The sequence below is a fragment of the Puma concolor genome, chromosome E4 (assembly GCF_028749965.1).
Source record: "Puma concolor isolate L17-30 chromosome E4, mPumCon1.1.hap2, whole genome shotgun sequence".
NCBI lineage: Eukaryota > Metazoa > Chordata > Mammalia > Carnivora > Felidae > Puma > Puma concolor.
The window spans coordinates 33,873,402-33,893,818 of NC_141683.1; the positions used below are offsets into that span (position 1 = coordinate 33,873,402).

Sequence of the window (20,417 nt, forward strand, 5' to 3'; positions counted from 1 at the left end):
TATATTTATATAAATGCTTAATTCTCTCTAGGATAATTAAAGAAATTTACAAAGGAATTTTGGCCATACCATCCAGAGGTAAAAAAAAAAAAAAATTACATATCTATAACATATATAACATAGACCTACAGAGCACATAAATAAACATAGAGATCTTACAGCTTTTATTCAGAAATGTTAGCCATGTCTCAGGTTTAAAAGAAAATAAATAGTTGGATCCAAATTATGTTACTGGTAGGTAGACTAAGTTAAGATTATGAGTTCTGATGGCCAATATCTTTTACTAATGTGTGTGTGTGTGTGTGTGTGTGTGTTTTAATGTTCTAATGATTTTTTAGAACTATTTTTCAAGTCGTTTTGTCTTTTAGAAGATTCTACATATCAAACCAAAGAACGCATTCCATGGTCTCCAAGAGTTTCAGAATTTTCTCTTACAACCATACCCCTTAAGGTAGACTTATCTAACATAAGTGTCACTCAGAATGGCCATTACAATTTCTAAGTGTCCAAAAGTTCACCCATTTTTCTAGAAAGGAACAAAATCCTGGCCCAAGGACCTTGTGGAACCTATCTGCTTTTGGATTCCCTAAAATGTCTTAATTATGAAGGGCTCACTTTTCTGACAGCTGTGCTAAAACACTGGGAATTATGTTATCCCCTGCTTTGAACAGGATGGGTGACTTACCAGGGAACTTTGACAACAAGTTCCTCCTCTCAGGAGGAAAGGAGATGCATTCATGAAAAACCCTGAATAAAGCCTGAGCACTCAAAACATAGAGAGGAGCTCAAAGTCCACAAGAGACTTACCCTCAAACTCCAGAGTCACCAAGAAAGCAATGAGCTGAATACACTGTGAGTACTGGCCATGTTTGCTCAACAACCTTGGAATTGTTGGGGGTCTTCTCTGGATTCCATTTCTCTGATACCATGTAATATCAACCTTAAAATAGCCAGTTACTTTGTTAGCAAAATGAGTTCATTTGTAAATAGCAGAGGAATTGCTATTTGGGACAAGCAAACTACAACAAGCCATAGGCAAATATGAAGAGACAAAGGGACGGTCAGTTTTTATTCAGTTTTTGGAGGAAATTGAGAAGGTTTTTATTTTTTAAAGTTCTCTGGAAAAGGACAAGTGTTCCAGGTTACAGAAGTTTCTCCTTGGCTGCAGGTGGTGGTTGGTGCATTGTTGTTGGGGCAGGCATGGATCTTTGTTCTTTTTCTTAAAAGTAGGAGAAGAAAATCCTATGTGAAAAGTTATCCTTTTCATAATCCTATGTGATGGTTATCCTGGCTGCAATGGTGAGTAATATGAGCATTAGGAGCTCCCCTCCAGGGCTTCTGACTCCATTTTCGGTGAGGGAGGTTTCCTTTACTCATTTTTGCTGGAGTATCTAGTGTCTGCCATATCCAAGCCCTCACCTATACTAATGCATGTATCCACAGTGAAGACAGAGCTGGAGTCATCTGGACTGCCTTGCTAGGACTGGACCAGGCAGGCTGGCCAGGGTATCCTCCAATAAAAGATACTTGGAAGCCTCAATTACAGCAGAAACTGAGAACCTCGGCTGACAGCAAGTCCCCATGGGCACAGACTATTGCCCATACAACCGACATCTCAGAGTGATGTTCACAGTTTAGGCTCCCTCTACTCTTGAGGCAACGCAGGTTGTTGTGGATGGCCCAAGCTTCCAAAGGCCTGGAGGGACCCAGCTGCCTAAAAGCAACTGAAAGAGTATATACAGCATATGCATGGGCTGCCCAAGTCAGGGTAGTGAGGGACCTACAGCAGGTCAATGTCCAGTGAGGCTGGCTCACGGGGGAGGGGGCACTGTGTATCTGGCACCTGACTAATTTGAAACGCTAACCTACGCATAATCCATATTCCCCTTGAAGGCAGAGCTGACAGATCTCCACTGCCTTTCCATGACTGGATCAAGCAGGGTGGCCAAGGTGTCTGCCAACAAAAGACAGCTGGGAGCCTTGATTGCTGCAGAAGCCTGGAACCCCAGAAAACAGTAAGTACACATTGGGACTGAATGTCACCTATTTCGATGGCTGCCTCAGTGATTTTTGGAGGAAGGGGTCCCTACACCTATGAGGTAATGTAGGTTATTGGGGACGAGAACTAGGTCCACAGGCCTGGAGAGCTCAGACTAGCCAAAGATGACTGACAGGGTGCAGGAGGCGCAGATCAGGCAATGTCAGGCAAGTCCAGGTCAGGCTGTTGGGGGTGCCCGGCCTCTGCCTAATTCTAAGCCTTAACCTACACAATTGTGCATAATCCCTCTGAAAGCTGTGTTGTTTGGAAGGCAAATAATACTCAAAGGCTGACTTTGTCTTTGCCAACAATTCACTGTGCAGATTTCACAAGCCAATAGAATACAAGAGAATGTCTTTTCATTAGCCACTATGGAAATAACATACTCCAAACCAAGGTTGGATTAGTCATACTATTGTTCTAGGCAAGGGGAGATGAAATGTATAAAGTTCAAGTTTAGTTGAGGCGTAATTTTATAGGAGGTGGTACCCAGAAGACAGGTTAGCCAACTTGGAGCTGAAGTCCAGATGCCAGCGCTAAAGTCTCATGGAGCTAGAACATGTTGCTAGAGCAAGAGCACTGGTGTTGATGGGCAAGATCCCTTAATTTGAAGGGATACCACATGCCTTTCATCACTGTCAGTAGAAGAGCCGTCTCAACCATGGCAGGAGCTATTTGCCCCTAGGTCTTCAAGAGTCATTTTAGATCAGCAAAGTGTAGCCTTGCCCAGACCAAACACTCTACGATAGTTCTCACAAATTCTCAGTATTTATAGTCTAATGTTCCTTTGCCATAGTTGCTTTGCTTCTTCATATATTTTTATTGATAAACCTGTGACCAGGGCCCCCAGCAGCTGAGCTACTAAGTTATGAGTGAGAACAGATGAGATGATGACATCCTGACACAACTCCATTGTTGCATCAAAACAACTTCACTTCTAAGAACAACTTTTTTTGTCTTTGTCATAAATAAGTGGATTTAAAATCATGTCAAACCAATACACAACAGTCGATCCTGTGATTTCAAATCACTCTAAAGCTAATTAATACAAATGTCCTGTACAAACCTAAATTCACAAAGATATCAATCCACCCTGTGATTCTACAACACTTACAATATTCATCACAGGTACTAAGTCATATTTGTGCAATATTTCTCCTTTGGCAAACATTCTCTTATATTATAGTTTAATGACCAGTTTAAGCAACCATATTCCTAATGTTATCAATATAAATATAACAAAGCTCTTTAGCATGGTACCATGTTTAATTATAAAGCAACCAAAAGTTAAGCTTCTTAAGTGACACAGTTAAATTTCCATACAATTACATTTCTAAGTAAAGATCATTTTTATAAAGTTCCAGGGGGTGCACGCTTGCACAGCACTATCAAACAGGTGTTCAACTGCCATAACACTAGAACTCAAAACTGCCATTATTTTTATAAATGCACATTTTTGTTCTTTTAAATTCCTGCAAAGGTAGTTTGACTTTATTAATCTCACCTTCCAAATATACCTTCACTTTTCTTAAGTTTTCTGATGTGAGATTTACATTATTAATTTTGGAGGCTTGATGTGAAACATGTCTCTGGTTATTTTAATGGTTCCTTTATCTTCTGCTGAACTTAATTAACATCTTTTTCCTTGTATTGTCATATTCTTTACCTGTTGTAGTCTTACACAGGTAATGTTCTGTTACTTATTTTTTCCTTGACTCCAATAGATAAGAGTGAGGTTTGGCTTAGAGCATACAAGCTCTATGTTATATATAACTGGTTGGGGAGGCATCAAAGCCATAGTCATAAGTACTTATGTACTTATGTATCCAACAATGTATCCTTAGGAACATGTTTTCCTTTTATCATAAGGGGTCTTTCCATAGCCAGTGGGCTCCACTCTCTCTTTTGATATTGGGAAACTGCAAAGTGTGGTAACCTGACAAGTTTCCTTACTTAAGTGCCAATATTCTAATTTCATACTTGTCCAAGGAATAACAGTCATTAGAATGTATTATATCTACTTCTGGTTGGGCTGTTATCTCAGACAATCAGTACTGACCCAAGATTATAGCTGTCCTAAGAGTACTCCACATATCAGCCATCCCTAACTGTACATTGACAGTGTACATAATACATATTTTGGGGGTTTTTTTTAGTGTGGCTATTTTTTAGCATTTTCTCCGGCTTTGTTTTTTACTGCCATGTGAAATTTATGTTTTGTAACGTAAGGCTAATTGTATCCATCTGTATACCCAATGATGACAAAACTGCCACCTCATGTGTGTCAAATTGAGAGCAAAGTTTAAGAATTTAATGTGATTTGATTTGGAATTGAGAAAAAGTGGCTGCCATTGTTCCTCCACTTAAGCCTCCTACCAGTCCAACAAGGAACCATAAGGCTTTCCTTCCTTTGAGCTATCTGTTTTTGGCATATGTTGTAAGTTGGATATAAAGGAGCTGGATAAACCCAAGCACAACTTGGGGATTTGTATTTGCCTAGAAAGTCCTACATGTTAAATTTTAATGTATAGACTATGATTATAAATTGCAATATGACTGGTATGGATTTATTAACAATGATTTCTACACCCTTGGTGTAGAGATCTGTGATAGGAGATAGTAGCTTGATTATATTACAGAAGATAATGATATGTGTTATGTGCTAAGTTTCCTGGGTGTTCTCTATACACCACATAATGTCCCTGGTTCTTTTAAAGTCTGGGCATAATGTCCATAGATCTATTATTCACTTTCTAGTAGGTGAATATGGGTTAAACAGTGTAAATCAGGAGTGTAGTAGATGATCAGTTTTTGGCCTATTTATATTTAAAGATATAATTCCTATTCTGTGTATTCACCAGCTGCTCTTTTACACTAAAATGCTCACACACAAATCAGGAACTAAATCCAGGTTATTTTCAGAGTCTCTGTGATGTGTCCAATGCTGCCTCAATTTAGTAGGATAAAACTACAGAGATGCCTGGGTGGCTCAGTCAGCTGAGCATCTGACTCTTAATTTTGGCTGAGGTCATGTCAGGGTTCATGGGATCGAGCCCCTCATGGGACTCTGCACTGCCAGTGCAGAGCTTTCTTGGGATTCTCTGTGTCCCTTCTCTCTGCCCCTTCCTCTCTCTCTCTCTTTCAAAAATAGATATTTTTTTAAAAAAGTAAAAAATTCAGAACCTGGTTGACGAAATATATGTGCTGGGTTATGATACCAAAAGCCAGCTAGTAGTTCAGGCCAGTCTTCATCCTCCAAGTCAATGTCTAATAGAGTTGTTGTTCAGAATCCTTGATGGTTCTTGTGGAGATTAAAATGAAGGTCGCCACTGCTTCATCAGCTTCCCTAAGTATTTGGTGTCTCTACTGATTGAAGCTTTCCTGGTGAGTAGATACTGCGGACAGCGAAGGATGGGGTGCAGAGGCTGGGTTGGTTGATGCCGGTGATGTTGATGAGTCCTCCGTTGCAATAAGGTGACTAGACTAGTGATCTCTGGAGAATGCGGAGGATGTCACAGACAGTGGAGTTGTGCCGGACCAGAAAGTGGCATTCCAGTTCAGAACACTGGCACAGCTCCTATTGCTGGAGCCATCAGAGGAGTATCCATAGCTGTAATGACTATGGTATCCAACAGGGAGCGATAGGCAACGGAGTATGGGCAGCAGGCAGCATGCTGCACTGACCCGTTAGTAATCTTGGTAGGGTTCAAGATGCATCGTGGATTCATGCCTGCAAAATAAAGATAGTTTCCTTGGCATTTTTAATTCCTTCTCGTTGTTCTTGCCACCCAAGGATATCTACCATTATGACGTCCGTTATTGCCTATATTCCCTCTAACATAGTCGCCCTCCATCTTGCGAGGCTAAATATCAGGCGTCTGGTGTCAATACAATAAAGATGGTGTTCCCCGAAAAGCAAATAACCCAGTGAAGAAATGGGCAGAAAACATGAATAGACACTTCTCTAAAGAAGACATCCGGATGGCCAACAGGCACATGAAAAGATGTTCAGCGTCGCTCCTTATCAGGGAAATACAAATCAAAACCACACTCAGGTATCACCTCACGCCAGTCAGAGTGGCCAAAACGAACAAATCAGGAGACTATAGATGCTGGAGAGGATGTGGAGAAACGGGAACCCTCTTGCACTGTTGGTGGGAATGCAAATTGGTGCAGCCACTCTGGAAAGCAGTGTGGAGGTTCCTCAGAAAATTAAAAATAGACCTACCCTATGACCCAGCAATAGCACTGCTAGGAATTTATCCAAGGGACACAGGAGTACTGATGCATAGGGGCACTTGTACCCCAATGTTCATAGCAGCACTCTCAACAATAGCCAAATTGTGGAAAGAGCCTAAATGTCCATCAACGGATGAACGGATAAAGAAATTCTGGTTTATATACACAATGGAATACTACGTGGCAATGAGAAAAAATGAAATATGGCCTTTTGTAGCAACGTGGATGGCACTGGAGAGTGTGATGCTAAGTGAAATAAGCCATACAGAGAAAGACAGATACCATATGGTTTCACTCTTATGTGGATCCTGAGAAACTTAACAGGAACCCATGGGGGAGGGGAAGGAAAAAAAAAAAAAAAAGAGGTTAGAGTGGGAGAGAGCCAAAGCATAAGAGACTGTTGAGAACTGAGAACAAACTAAGGGTTGATGGGGGGTGGGAGGGAGGAGAGGGTGGGTGATGGGTATTGAGGAGGGCACCTTTTGGGATGAGCACTGGGTGTTGTATGGAAACCAATTTGACAATAAATTTCATATATAAAAATAAATAAATAAATAAATAAATAAATAAAGATGGTGTTCTTATGCCTGCCATTTTCAGAGTCATCATATTATTTTCTTTAATGTGATGTAATGTAGTTTTTTCTTCAGTCATCCAGTAGGTTGTATTGATGGCAGGTACCATAATTTTCCTAGTACTATATATACACCATTATGTTTTTTTAAATGTTTTCCTTCTAGTTTAGATTCTGGAGTTTGTCAGTGGTCTCATCTGTAGAGGTGCTTGCAGTATTAATGCGATAGGAGTTTTCCATTCTTTCCATATTTATGGTTTAGAGATCTTGTCACCTCCCAGACTCGTTTCGTCCAAGCTTTTATATCAGGCTTATTAGTCAGCTTCTGCTTGAGTAAGCCATTGCACCTTTCATTTGACACAGACATGGTTGGGCTTGTAGGTGTTAAGTCCTTTGTATCTTACTATGCTTTGTTCTTTGCCCATTCATGTACTTGCTTTCCTTTGCAGTGGGGCCCCTGATTTAATTGGGATACCATAGCAAGCAATCCTGATTTCTAATGCTCTGATGGTAGATGTCTGATCATTTTTCCTGCAAGGATAGAGTAATCCTATTCCTGACCATGTGTCTACAAAGTGCATGCATAATTTGTTCTCTGGTACAGATAAGGATCCTATACAATCATTTGTATAATCAGGAAGGGTCTGCTGCTTCTTTGACCTCACAGACTATTCATTAGTGACCTTCACACTTTAAACTTTCAGCAATTCCCACATTTCTTAATTTGAAAGTGGAATTATTTGGTAGGTATATACATGTTTATTTTCCTAATCATGTCCTAGTGCTTTGTGTCCCATCATGATTTGTTTGGTGATATGTGCCCATGCAATGACCCAATCACTTGGCATATTTGTGTGCTCAGGTTTTATGTTCCATTGTTCTGCTTGTTTATATATGGTTGTGTTTTGAATTGGTTTCCTCCTTAGTCGTGAATCATTGTGTTTTTGTTAAATTTTGGGAATTTGGGCCTCTTAGTTTTCCTGGTGAGTTTGTCTATCTGGTCATTAAGTTTTGGTACTTGAGCCTTGTCTTTCTGATATGCCGAGACACGTGTGATGAACATGAAGATGTCAGCCAGTGCTATTTTCTGCCATATCCTTACTCCATATGTTCATATTTCTTATTTTCCAGTCATTTCCCCACCACGTTCCTGACCAAAGAGCTATTCCAACAGCTATTTCCCATGGGTCTGAGAAAGATATAGGTCATTCTGATTTTCTTTAACAGATTGTTCATCAGTTAGTTTTATGGCCATTAATTCAGCATATTGTGCTGATTTTCTCAAGCCTGAATCTGTCAGGGTTAGACCATCATTAGTCCTCAAGGCCACTGGCTGCTAGCATTCTCCAGATGGTGTCATGGAGGCTGATCTGTGTATAAACCAGGCATCACTGGGTGCCAGGGACCACGGCAGTCCCCATTGCCCAACTGCTGGAGCGTGGATAGGCTTGCCCTCAGGAATTCTGGCAAGTCCACTATTGGCATAGTGGAGATTTTCTCAGTTCACACAAAGCTGACCCTCAATCTGTTTGTCCTACTTGGAAATATACCATTTCCTGGTTAGGACTTTATGGTCAGGGGTCTGCTTTACCCATTCCAGAATAGGCTGTTGTAGCTTAGGTGTAATTAGTTTACTTTCTGTCAGTGGTTCTGAATTTTGTAGGGCTCATAGAGTACCTGGGTGAGCCCTTAATTGGTTGGTGCCTGTTGTTGGACCACAGGAACTTTTTAGTCCAAAATACAGTTGGGTAATATTTGGGGGTCCTGTGGTGTTTTAGTCCATAGTGGTGTTTTAGTCCAAACCCTTGTGAGTATAGGCACTCTGGTTTATATCCAGAGCCTTCATGAGATGGTATTATAAGTTCTGACAGCAGTTTTGAAATAAAGACTGCCTCATGGGTCTCCATCTAAATTCCCTACTCTTCCTATTTATTTCAAAAATGTGTTTTAATATCTTCAGATGTGGTATGTGCTATTTCCAATATCCAAAAAGTCCTATCAGTTTCTGAGCTGCTGATTTTGTGGTACAAATGAAGTGCAATCTAGCTTGTCTGTGACTGGGTCTCATATATTCTGCCTTCAGAAGACCTAGAAATTTTAGTGTAGTGTCCCTGTATGTTACTTTGGTCAGTTGTCCATCCTGTGAGTGTAAAGATTTCAATTAATTCTATAGTGACTCTAGTCTGTTCTTCCAAGTTATCACCACAAGTAAATGTGTCATCAATATAGGAAATGCTGGTTTGTGTGTGTTGTTTTCCTGAAAAACCTGGATGTTTTGTGTTAGAAAGTTGTGGGCTATTACTGGTCTCTTGTGTTAACCTTGTGGTAACCTAGTAAACTGATATTGTCTGCCTTCCCAATGAATGCAGTCATGGATTGGCTCTCCTCATCAATTAGAATAGCAAAGAATATGTCAGATAAGTCTATCACCATGTAATAAGTTCCCAATCCAGTGATGATACTTCTTCTAATCTACTGTAAGTCTATATGATCCATCTGGCTTTTTAACAGGCCAGATTGGATTGTTAATCACAAAATATAGGGATGATAATTTGTTCCTTTAGGGGTTCCTGAATGTTTCTCTTAATTTTTATATGTCCTATTACATCTAGTCCAAGAATGTTTTCTAAATCGGGACCAATAAGTCATTTATCCATAATGAGTGATCTATCACATTGTTAGGAATCTATGTACCATTGTCCCTGGGATTAATTTTCACCTTAATCCTTCAACTAATTCCTTTTTATTGTTAAAGTTTTCTAAATTAGTAGGATAGCCTAGTATAATGGTACTTAGAACCCTATATCTAACAACATAGTGATATATGTAGCATTTTTACTTATGAAGTGGTTTCTATTGAAATGGCCAGTATAACCTGAGTGACTGTCACCAGCTTGGGCCAAGAGACAGAGACTGCCCAGACTCTAGGGGGTTTGCTCTCCTGTGGCTACCAATGGATCATCAATTAATAGAATTAAGTTTTTTAAATGGGGTAACTATTCACAATAAATGGGTCAGTGGGTCTATATGTAGGTTTATTTTTCTTAGGTCTATTTACTCTAAAAGGTGGTTGTTTCCATTTCTCTGACACTGCACATGCATATTTTCTGGGGTTTCTCTTTGGGTTTCTATCTTCATAATTTGTTATAAAGAGTGGTAGTCTAAATGGCTTAGGTGGCCAAATGGGTCTTGCATATTTAGTTCTAAATGACCTATTTTGATTGCATCTATGTACATTAGGTGTAGGCCTGTTTTGTTGATAAACATGAGTGTTAAAGCCTTTATTTTGACTTAGTTCCTCAGCTGTTCTTATCAAATCAGTTATCCTTTGTTTCTGGAACCTGCAAATACTCTAATGCTTTTCTGTCCTATGGGGGCTCAGCTTTTAAACTGATCTTTTCAATTTTTTCTGTTGCTTCCACATATATTGGTGAGAGTGTCCCCTATCATGAATCACAGTTAATAATCCTAATTTTATTATTATATTAGTAGATCCTCCTGCTGTTCTCAATGAATATGCTTTTAGGGATAAATATATTAGGTAGAGGCCATCTTAATCTCCAGGTTGCTGCTAATCACAGATCTTTGTAAATCAGTAATTTTTTTTCTCCAAATATTCAAAGGTGTCAAGTGGTAATGGGTCCAAGTTGCATAATACCTGCTCCTGTGAGAATAAAGTTCTGTCTCCTTTTGGGCCATGAATCTAATATTCACTGGGTTTCTGTGTCCAAATCAGTTTGTTGGAACTCCATTCCAATTTTTGTCTTTTTTTTTTTTTTTTTTTTTTTTTAGTCTAGTAAAGCTCTCTTCATTGACTCTGATTCATCCCATATTATCATTTGTTTTAGTTTTGTGTTTTCCTTAGTTGCTGTTTCTTTCTTTCTTTTGTTTTATTCTTTTTTTTTTTTTTTTGGTGTTTCTTGTGCCTTATTTTAGAAATCCTTCCCTACCTTGAAATAAGATAGTTTTTTTATATTAAATTTAATAATGAAAATAAACTTCCGTGCAACAGTGAACACTATAATAAGATATAAGCTGTCAGATACAGGCTTTGTAAAAACCTTTTTCAAAAGATCAAAAAGATCAGAGTCCAAATCTTTTTACATGTCAGTTACACTCATTATCAGAGAATCTATGCTTTTTCCCTTGTGTGGAATACAACCTTCATATTTCCAGGTTCTATGTTTGTGTGGATCTGTGACTGGGTCTCTGTTGCTGCATAACACTGCTTATTGTGATTCTTCTTCAAAGTTAATTCTAGTAAGACAGTTTACCACTGACCGAGGTATGTACAAAGTGAGGAGACGTTCCCTAGCATGTATTATAAAGCTATATAATGGTTTTGGCTATTTTTGGCTCTCTACTCTTCCACGTGAATTTTATTTTTTTTTTTAATTTTAATTCCGGTATAGTTAATATACGGTGTTATATTAGTTTCAGGTGTACAATATAGTCAGTCAACCAAATCCATACATCACCATTGCTCATCATGACAAGTGCACTCCTTAATCCCCATCACTTATTTCACCCATCCCCCACACCAACCTCTGTTCTCAACAGTTAAGAGTATGTTTCTTGGCTTGCCTCTTTTTCACCCCTTTGTTTTGTTTCTTAAATTCCACATATGAGTGAAATCATATGGTATTTGTCTTTCTCTGGCTTATTTCGTTTAGCATTATACTGTCTAGCTCCATCCATGTCATTGCAAATGGCAAAAATTTCATTTTTTTTTAAGACTAAATAATATCCCACTGTGTGTACACACACACACACACACACACACACACACACACACACACACACCACATTGTCTTTATCAATTCATCAGTCAATAGATACTTGGGCTGCTTCCATAGTTTGGCGATTGTAAATAACGCTGCTATAAACATATGTCTCCTTGAATTAGTGTTTTCATATTCTTTAGGTAAATACTCAGTAGTGTGATTATTGGATCGTAGGATAGTTCTATTTTTGACGAAAATCCATACAGTTTTCCACATTGGCTAGACCAGTTTGCATTACCATCAACAGTGCAAGAGTGTTTCTTTTTTTCCACATCTTTGCCAGCACTTGCTGTGTGTTTTATTTTAGCCATTCTAACAGGTGTGAGGTGACATCTCAATGTAGTTTTGATTTTGCATTTTCCTGATGATGAGTGATGTTGAGCATCTTTTCATTTGTCTGTTGGCCTTCTGAATGTCTTCTTTGGAGAAATGCCTGTTCATTCCTTCTGCCCAGTTTTTATTGGATTGTTTTTTGGGTATTGAGTTATATAAATTCTTTATATATTTTGGATACTAACCCTTTATTAGATGTGTCATTTGCAAATATCTTCTCCTTTTCAGTAGGTTGCCCTTTAATTTTATTGTTTCCTGTACTGTGTAGAAGCTTATTTTGATGTAGTGAATAGTTTATTTTTGCTTTTATGTCTCTTGCCTCAAGAGACATAGCTAGAAAAATGTCGCCATGGCCAGCATCAAAGACATTGTCGCCTGTGCTCTCTCCTAGTATTTTTATGGTTTCAGGTCTCACATTTAGGTCTTTAATCCATTTTGAGTTTGTTTTTGTGGTATGGTATAAGAAAATGGTCCAGTTTCCCTAACATCATTTGCTAAGGAGACTGTCTTTTTACCATTCCATATTCTTTCCTGCATTTTTGAAGACCAACTGATCATACAATTGTGGGTTTATTTCTGGGTTTTCTTTCTTGTTCTATCGATCTATGGATCTATTTTTGTGCCAGTATCATACTGGTTTGATCACTATAGCTTTGCAATATAACTTGAAGTATGAAATTGTGATACTTCCAGCTTTCTTTTTCAAAATTGCTTTGGCTATTTGGGGTCTCTGTGGTTCCATGTAAATTTTAGGATCATTTGTTCTAGTTCTGTGAACAATGCTTTTAGTATTTTGATAGAGATTGCATTAAATCTGTAGATTGCTTTGGATAGTATAGACATTTCAACAGTATTTGTTCTTCCAATCCATGAGCATGGGATGGTTTTCCATTTCTTTGTGTCATCTTCAATTTCTTTCATCAATGTTTTATATTTTTTCAGAGTACAGGTCTTTTACCTCTTTGGTTAGATTTATTCCTATTCTATTATTTTTGGTGCAATTGTAAATGGAATTTTTTTCTTAATTTCTATTCTTCATTATTGCATAGTAATGCAACAGATTTCTGCACTTTGATTTTGTATCCTGCAACTTTACAAAATTCATTTATCAGTTATAGTAGTTCTTTTGTGAAGTCTTTTGGACTTTCTATATCTAGTATTAGGTTATTTGCAAATAGTGAAGTTTGAATTCTTCCTTGCATCCGCCTTTTATTTCCTTTAAAATTATTACTGTGGCTAGGACACCCAGTACTATGTTGAATAAAAGTGATGAAAGTAGACATCCTTGTCTTGTTCCTGACCTTAAGGGGCAAGTTTTCCATTTTTCCCCCATTGAGTATGATGTTCACTGTGTGTTTTTTATATATGCTGAGCATGGAGCCTGCTTAAGATCTTCTCTCTTTTTCTGCCCCTCTCCCCCGTTCATGCGCTCTCTTTAAACAAACAAAAAAAAAAATAAAAATAAAATTTTAAAAAAGCATATAAAATCTACTTATCTAAGTATTACTACTTCAGCTTTCTTTTGACATCATTTGCATGATAAATGTCTCTCGATCCCCCCACTTTCGGTATGCAGGGGTCTTTAGGTCTAAAATGAGTTTTCTATAGGCAGCATATAGTTGGGTCTCTTTCTTTTTTTTATCCACCTGTCACCCTGTCTTTGGAGTGTTTAGCCCATTTACATTGAAAGTAATGATTGATAGAGTGCACCGTGTCTAAGGGCTTGTGAGTGTTGCATTGACTAGTAGCTCCACCACAGTGGACCTGCCCTCTGCTCTCACCAGCTGAGCCATGGTCAGGCCCAGGCAGCTTTGCAAGGTGGTAGCCAGTGGAAGTCATAGGGACAATACATGCCTGGAGATGGGAGCCTCTTCCAGCTAATGGACCTGATTTGGAGCAGTAGGAGATAAGCTGAACTTGTTGAAGCTGAACCTGAAGCTAAACAGGAAATCCTTGAAAATAAAGATGTGGTTGTTTAACACCTTCATTTTGATAGACTTGGAAGAACTAAAGATGATGTCATCACATGTGAAATTGGAGACCTTCTTAAGGTAAAAACCATATTGAGGTGATGTGGAAATCTCACAAAGCCTGTGAAAAATTGCTTCACCTAGGAATATTTAGGCAAGCGAATGTTTTGATTAATATATGACAAAGTGATGATGCACTTCTAAATGCACTAGACATTACCTTTGAAATAAGCCAGATTAAGGAGATTAATGGAAGATTAATGGAAGACCAGTCACACCATCAAGTGGGAGGGCATGTGGTGAGAGCTGGGCTGCTTCAGGAGGATGGCACCCTTTACTGTCAGGAAGGAAAGTGGACATTCACTGAAGTCATGAAGCAATGGTCATCAACTGTTGGAACTCCTCCATCTTGCCAAGAGGAGGTACTTTGCTGAAAGTTCACCAGGAACTGGCAGGCTACACCACAGGGGACATAAGCTTCATAAAAGAAGATTTCAAGCTTCAGTTGAATAAACAACTCATATTCGATTCAGTTTTTTCAGAATCTCTTTGGGGTGGGATGTTGGTGCCCATTGGCGATAAACCACCAAGTATTGCTGACACGTTTTACCTTGGAAGACTGACAAGTGTATGTGGGTTCAGCATGCACAGCACTGGGTCAGAGTGAAGGAGAATACGGAGTGGAGAAGCATACTAGGCCAGCAACCTACACCTGTATACCCCATTATTTTTCCAGCCAGGCCAGCATGGTTTCAGAGAACTACAGACTACACTTCTTTCTCGATGTGGGAACCTCTGCCACCTCAACTATAGGGAGGGTCCCAAGACTCATATTCATAAGCTGGCTGAGTGCATTTGCTAGTGTCATGGTGCCAGGATTGTCCCCAGGCTTGGCAACAACTTGGCTGGCACTTAATTACTGTGCCCCCATGGATATGCAGAAGGGTGACAGGATATGTGATGGCATCTAATTAGAAGCCGGGATAAGGTTCCTGTAGCTGACACGTGTCCTTTACACCCTACAGGAAGAGCTCTGGAACTTGGGCAGCAGTGAGTCACTCAGTGCCACACACTTTCTAAGTAAACACATCTGAGTCATTCTTTGCAGTCCTTATGGTAAAGCATGTCAATAAATGTTAAAGACAAAACAAAAATTAACTATTGATATGTATTTATTGCCATTTTATCCCTTGTTTTGTGATTGTTTCTGAAGTTTTTCTTTCATCCTTTCTTTCTTTCACAGTTTGCTTGTTCAGTGATATATTTGGATTTCTTTCTATTTATTCTTTGCATATCAGAGGTTATTTTTGGCTGCCATTAGGTTTGTATATAACATCTTATGCATATAGCAGTCTATAATTTGATGGTCATTTAAGTTTGGAACCATTCTTTACTCCTCTCCTCCCCAAATATTATGTCTATGATGCCATGATTTACATCTTTTTATTTTGTGAGTTCCTTAGCTGATTTTTTACAGAAATATTCATTTTTCTACTTTTGTGTTTCCTACTTTAACATTGTCACTTTGAAGAAAACACCAAAACAGTCCTCTTTAATATCTCTTGCAGGACTGGTTTAGTGGTCATGAACTCCTTTGGGTTTTGTTTTTCTGAGAAATTCTTTATCTCCCCTATTCCGAATGATAGCCTTGCTGGATAGTTTTCTTGGCTGCAGGTTTTTCCTATTTGGCATGTTGAATATATCATGCCACTCTCTTCTAGCTTGCAAAGTTTCTGCTGAAAAATTCACTGATAGCCTTATGGAATTTTCCTTGTATGCAACGGTCTTCCTTAGTCTTGCTGCTTTTATTTTTTTTATCACTATATTTTGCCACTATAATTACAATATGTCTTGGTGCGGATCTGCTTTTGATTTTGTTGGGGGTTCTCTGTGCCTCCTGGATCTGGATATCTGTTTCCTTCCCCAGATGAAGGAAGTTTTCAGCTATTACTTCTTTAAATATATTTTCTTCCCCCTTTTCTCTTGCTGCTTCTTCTGAGATCCCTATAATACAAATGTTATTATATTTGATGGAGTCACTGAATTCCCTATGTCTATTCTTGTTTTGCATAGTTCTTTTTTTCCTCTTTTGTTCAGCTTGATTACTTTCCATCACTCTGTATTTTAGGTCATTAATTTGTTCCTCTGCTTCTTCTAGGCTGTTGTTCATTCCATTGAGCATGTTTCTCATTTTTATTGAAACTTTATCTCTATTTTTTTTTAATTTAAATCCAAGTTAGTTAACATACAGTGTAATAATTTCCGGAACAGAATTTAGTGATTCATCACTACCTATAAAACCCAGTGCTGATCCCAACAAGTGTCCTCCTTATTGCCCCTCATCCCTTTAGCCCTTCCCTCCACCCAATACCCCAACAGCAATCCTCCCTCTGTTTTTATATTATTTTTGCTTCCCTTCCCTTATGTTCATCTGTTTCATATTTTAAATTCCACATATGAATGAAATATGATATTTGTCTTTCTCTGGCTTATTTTGCTTAGCATAATACACTCTAGTTCCATCCGCGTAGTTGCAAATGGCAAGATTTCATTCTGTTTGATCACTGAGTAATATTGCATTCTGTATATACATCTTATGCATATATCTTTATCCGTTCATCAGTGGACATTTGGGTTTTTTCCATACTTTGGCTGTTGTTGATAGCACTGCTATAAACATTGGGTTATATATGCCCCTTCAAATCCGCACTCCGTATCCTTTGGATAATTACCTAGTAGTGCAATTGCTGGGTCATAGGATAGTTCTATTTTCAATTTTTTTAGGAACCTCCATACTGTTTTCCAGAGTGGCTGCACCAGCTTGAATTCCCACCAGCAGTGCAAAAGAGTTCCTCTTTCTCCGCATTCCTGCAAATATATGTTATTGCCTGAGTTGTTAATTTTAGCCATTCTGACATGTGTGAGATGGTATCTCAGTGTGGCTTTAATTTGCATTTCCCTGATGGTGAATGATGTTGAGCATTTTTTCATGTGTCTGTTAGCCATCTGGATGTCTTCTTTGGAAAAGTGTGTCTATTCATGTCTTCTGCCTATTTCTTCACTGGATTATTTGTATTTTAGGTGTTGAGTTTGATAAGTTCTTTATAGATTTTGGATACTAAACCTTTATCTGATATGTCATTTACAAATATCTTTTCCCATTCTGTCACTTGCCTTTTAGTTTTGCTGATTGTTTCCTTTGCCATGCAGAAGTTTATCTTGATGAGGTCCCAATAGTTCATTTTTGCTTTTGTTTCTCTTATCTCGGGAGACATGTCAAGTAAGAAGTTGCTGCAGCTAAGGTCAAAGAGATTGTTGCCAGTTTTATCCTCTGAGATTTTGGCTTCCTCTCTTATGTTTAGGTCTTTCATCCATTTTGAGTTTGTGTATCATGTAAGAAAGTGATTCAGGTTCATTCTTCTGTATGTTGCTGTCCAGTTTTCCCAGCACCGTTCGCTAAAGAGACTATCTTTTCTCCATTGGAAATTCCTTCCTGCTTTGTCAAAGATTAGTTGGCCATATGTTTGTGGGTCCATTTCTGGGTTCTCTATTCTAGAAGTTCCATTGATCTGAGTGTCTGTTCTTGTGCCAGTACCATACTGTCTTGATGATTACAGCTTTGTAAGATAGCTTGGAGTCTGGAATTGTGATGCCTCCAGTTTTGGCTTTCTTTTTCAAGATTGATTTGGCCATTCAGGGTCTTTTGTGGTTACATACAAATTTTAGGATTGTTTGTTCTAGCTCTGAAGAATGCTGGTATTATTTTGATAGGGATTGCATTGAATATGTAGATTGTTTTGGGTAGTATTGACATTTTAACAATATTTATTCTTCCAATCCATGAGCATAGAATGTTTTTCCATTTTTTCAGTTTTTCAGTTTCTTTCATAAGCTTTCTATAGTTTGCAGTGTATAGATTTTTTACCTGTTAGGCTTATTCATAGGTATTTTATGGGTTTTGGTGTAATTGTAAATGGGACCGATTCCTGGATTTCTCTTTTTGCTGCTTCATTATTGGTGTACAGAAATGCAATTGATTTCTGTACATTGATTTTTATATCCTGAGACATTGCTGAATTCATGTATTAGTTCTAGCAGGTTTTTAGTGGAGTCTTTTGGATTTTCCACATAGAGTATCATGTCATCTGTGAAGAGTGAAAGTTTGTCTTCCTCCTTGCCAATCTGGATGCCTTTTGTTATTCCTTATCCCTGTTTTAAGGGTCTCACTGATGTCTTCCATTCTTTTCTCAAGTCCAATGAGTATCTTTATGATCATTTTTTTATGTTGATTTATTTTTGAGACAGAGTGTGTGTAACCAGGAGGGCAAAGAGAGAGGGAGAGAGAGAATCCTAAGCAGGCTCCACACTGTCAGCTCAGAGCTGAACACAGGGATTGACCCTAACCATGAGATCATGACCTGAGCCAAAACCAAGAGTTGGACTCTTAAACAACTGAGCCACCCAGGCACCCCAATGATAATTACTTTAAATTCTCCATCAGACATGTCACTTATATCTGTTTCACTTAGATCTCTAGCCATGGCCTTGTTCTGTTTCATTTAGGGCAAATTCCTCTGTCTTATTTTGTCTAAGTTTCTGTGCCTATTTCTGTGTTAGGAAAGTCAGCTACATGTCCTGTTCTTAAATGTAATGGCCTTATGAAGAAGAGGTTGTTTAGTGCCCTACAGGGTTGTGTCCCTTGTTTCCCAGGGACTGGCACTTCAGAGAGTGTCTTGAATGTATTCTGCATGCTGCTGTTGTGTCCTGGCCACTTTATCCTTCAGGCCAGTCATCTGCAAAGGCTGTCTTCTCCTGTTGTGGGCCATGTTTGGCCCCTGGCCTGAATGTGGCAAATTTTAACTAGGTGTGCTCTAGTCTGCTTGTGAATTGAGATCTGTCTCTAGGTCTCCACCAGAATGGAGACCTGCAAAACTCTAAGATTGGGAGATGTGGTGTTGGCAGGAGTTTATGCCAGTCTACTGAGGGATGAGGCCCACAGCACTGGGACTGAAACAAGCATGACTAGGAGCATGGGGGTTGGGGCTTGGTGTAAGTTAGTAGCAGGTGTTGGTGGTGTGCTGGTGTGTGCACCTAGCCCTGTGCTTATGCTGAGGGGGAGGGGATGGAAATGGTACTGACAGTTCCTTTATTCCTGGAGGCATCTCTCTGTTGCCAAAGACTGCCTTTGAGTTTTTGTCTTCCCCCACTAAAATAATTCAGTAGTCTACAATCTAAACCAAAATAATAATAAATAATGTTGGTCAGTGCTCTGGGATATATATCATACTACACACCAAATTTGAAATATAGGCTGATACATTATACTAAATTTATAACTGACCAAAATCTGGTTAAGCCCGTTTTCAGATTGACAAATTTTAAACTTAATATACTATTTACATCTATAGCATCCTATTGAAATTATAAACAGCCTTTGAATGGACAAAATTTGACAGCTGTTATAATTTGGTGCTACACTGGCTACGATAAATATCTTAATACTGCTTTACCATGTTATACAGCCATTTGGAATTCTGTATTAAGTGTCTCTCTGATAAAATATATTTTGAACACAATTATGAAAGACAGGAGGACAATAGCAAATATGACTCACTAACCCTACCAAAAATACTCAAGAGGTGGTTTAGGAGTAAAATAGATTATATATTAACTTCTGAGGATCTCTGGAGACCTATTGAAGACTTAGTCTGGATAAAAGTTAAAACTAAGGAAATTCCAGATGTCCTGATTATCCAACTCAGTTTGTTTTGCAAGTTGCAAAATAAAATACATGTATTTAGTTGGGGTCTTAGGGATTGCAATCTGAGAGACACAGATTCAACCAAAATCAAAAGTGTACTCTGGGGGAGAAATAATGGATGTTAGAGTTTTTAAAGAAGGAGTTTACTTAAGTTATTTTGAATGAGATGTGATTGGTGCTGGTATAGCTACCATAAGACTAATCTATATGTGATCAATTGCTAGAAAGTGTTAGATGGAAAGTCCATTTATGCCCATTTTATTTTTTTTTTATGCCCATTTTAATATGCAGATGTTTTGACTTTTAGTGGAGTTCAGCAAGAATTCTGAGGGTTTGAGACATGAGATGTGCCTAAGCCCCACTTCCTCAGTGTCCTCCGATATCCATTTTAAATAACCCTCTCTCTTAGCAATGCTTTATTTTCTCCATTATCATTTCCCCCTTTTGACTGAGGTATTTCTATATAGTAAGCATCAATGATAAACCTTTGGTTTTGTAGTCCCATTGTGATGCTGGAGTGACCAACAACCTGCTCCAGGTCTATCGACTCTCCAGGAGGGGAGAGTCTCATGGTTGGTCAATATTCATCATGTTTAATAAGCTTGCTGTGCAAGAGTTTTAAGAGAAACAAGGAGGTTCAAGGAAGTGGACCTTAGGCTATGTCAGTTCAAGTTTCACTTGTTGATTGTCAGTGGGTAAGTTTGATGAATGTTTTTAA

General features: G+C 38.5%; 3 long non-coding RNA genes and 1 pseudogene across 3 annotated transcripts in view; 1 reads left to right on the forward strand and 3 right to left on the reverse strand.

Moving 5' to 3' along the window:
* The window catches only part of LOC147572562 (uncharacterized), a 175,475-nt gene that overhangs the window by 89,983 nt on the left and 65,075 nt on the right, over positions 1 to 20,417 (reverse strand). The gene's annotated exons all lie outside the window — the stretch shown is intronic.
* Positions 1 to 20,417, reverse strand: part of LOC147572563 (uncharacterized) — a 112,180-nt gene that overhangs the window by 37,229 nt on the left and 54,534 nt on the right. The window lies entirely within an intron of this gene.
* On the reverse strand, positions 1,043 to 5,775 carry LOC147572564 (uncharacterized). Its single transcript, XR_015245858.1, has 2 exons — positions 5,222 to 5,775; positions 1,043 to 1,219 (listed from the first exon to the last, which is right to left on the reverse strand). It is a non-coding gene; the product is annotated as an uncharacterized LOC147572564 (long non-coding RNA).
* LOC112857692 (sorting and assembly machinery component 50 homolog pseudogene) lies at positions 12,318 to 14,936 on the forward strand (annotated as a pseudogene).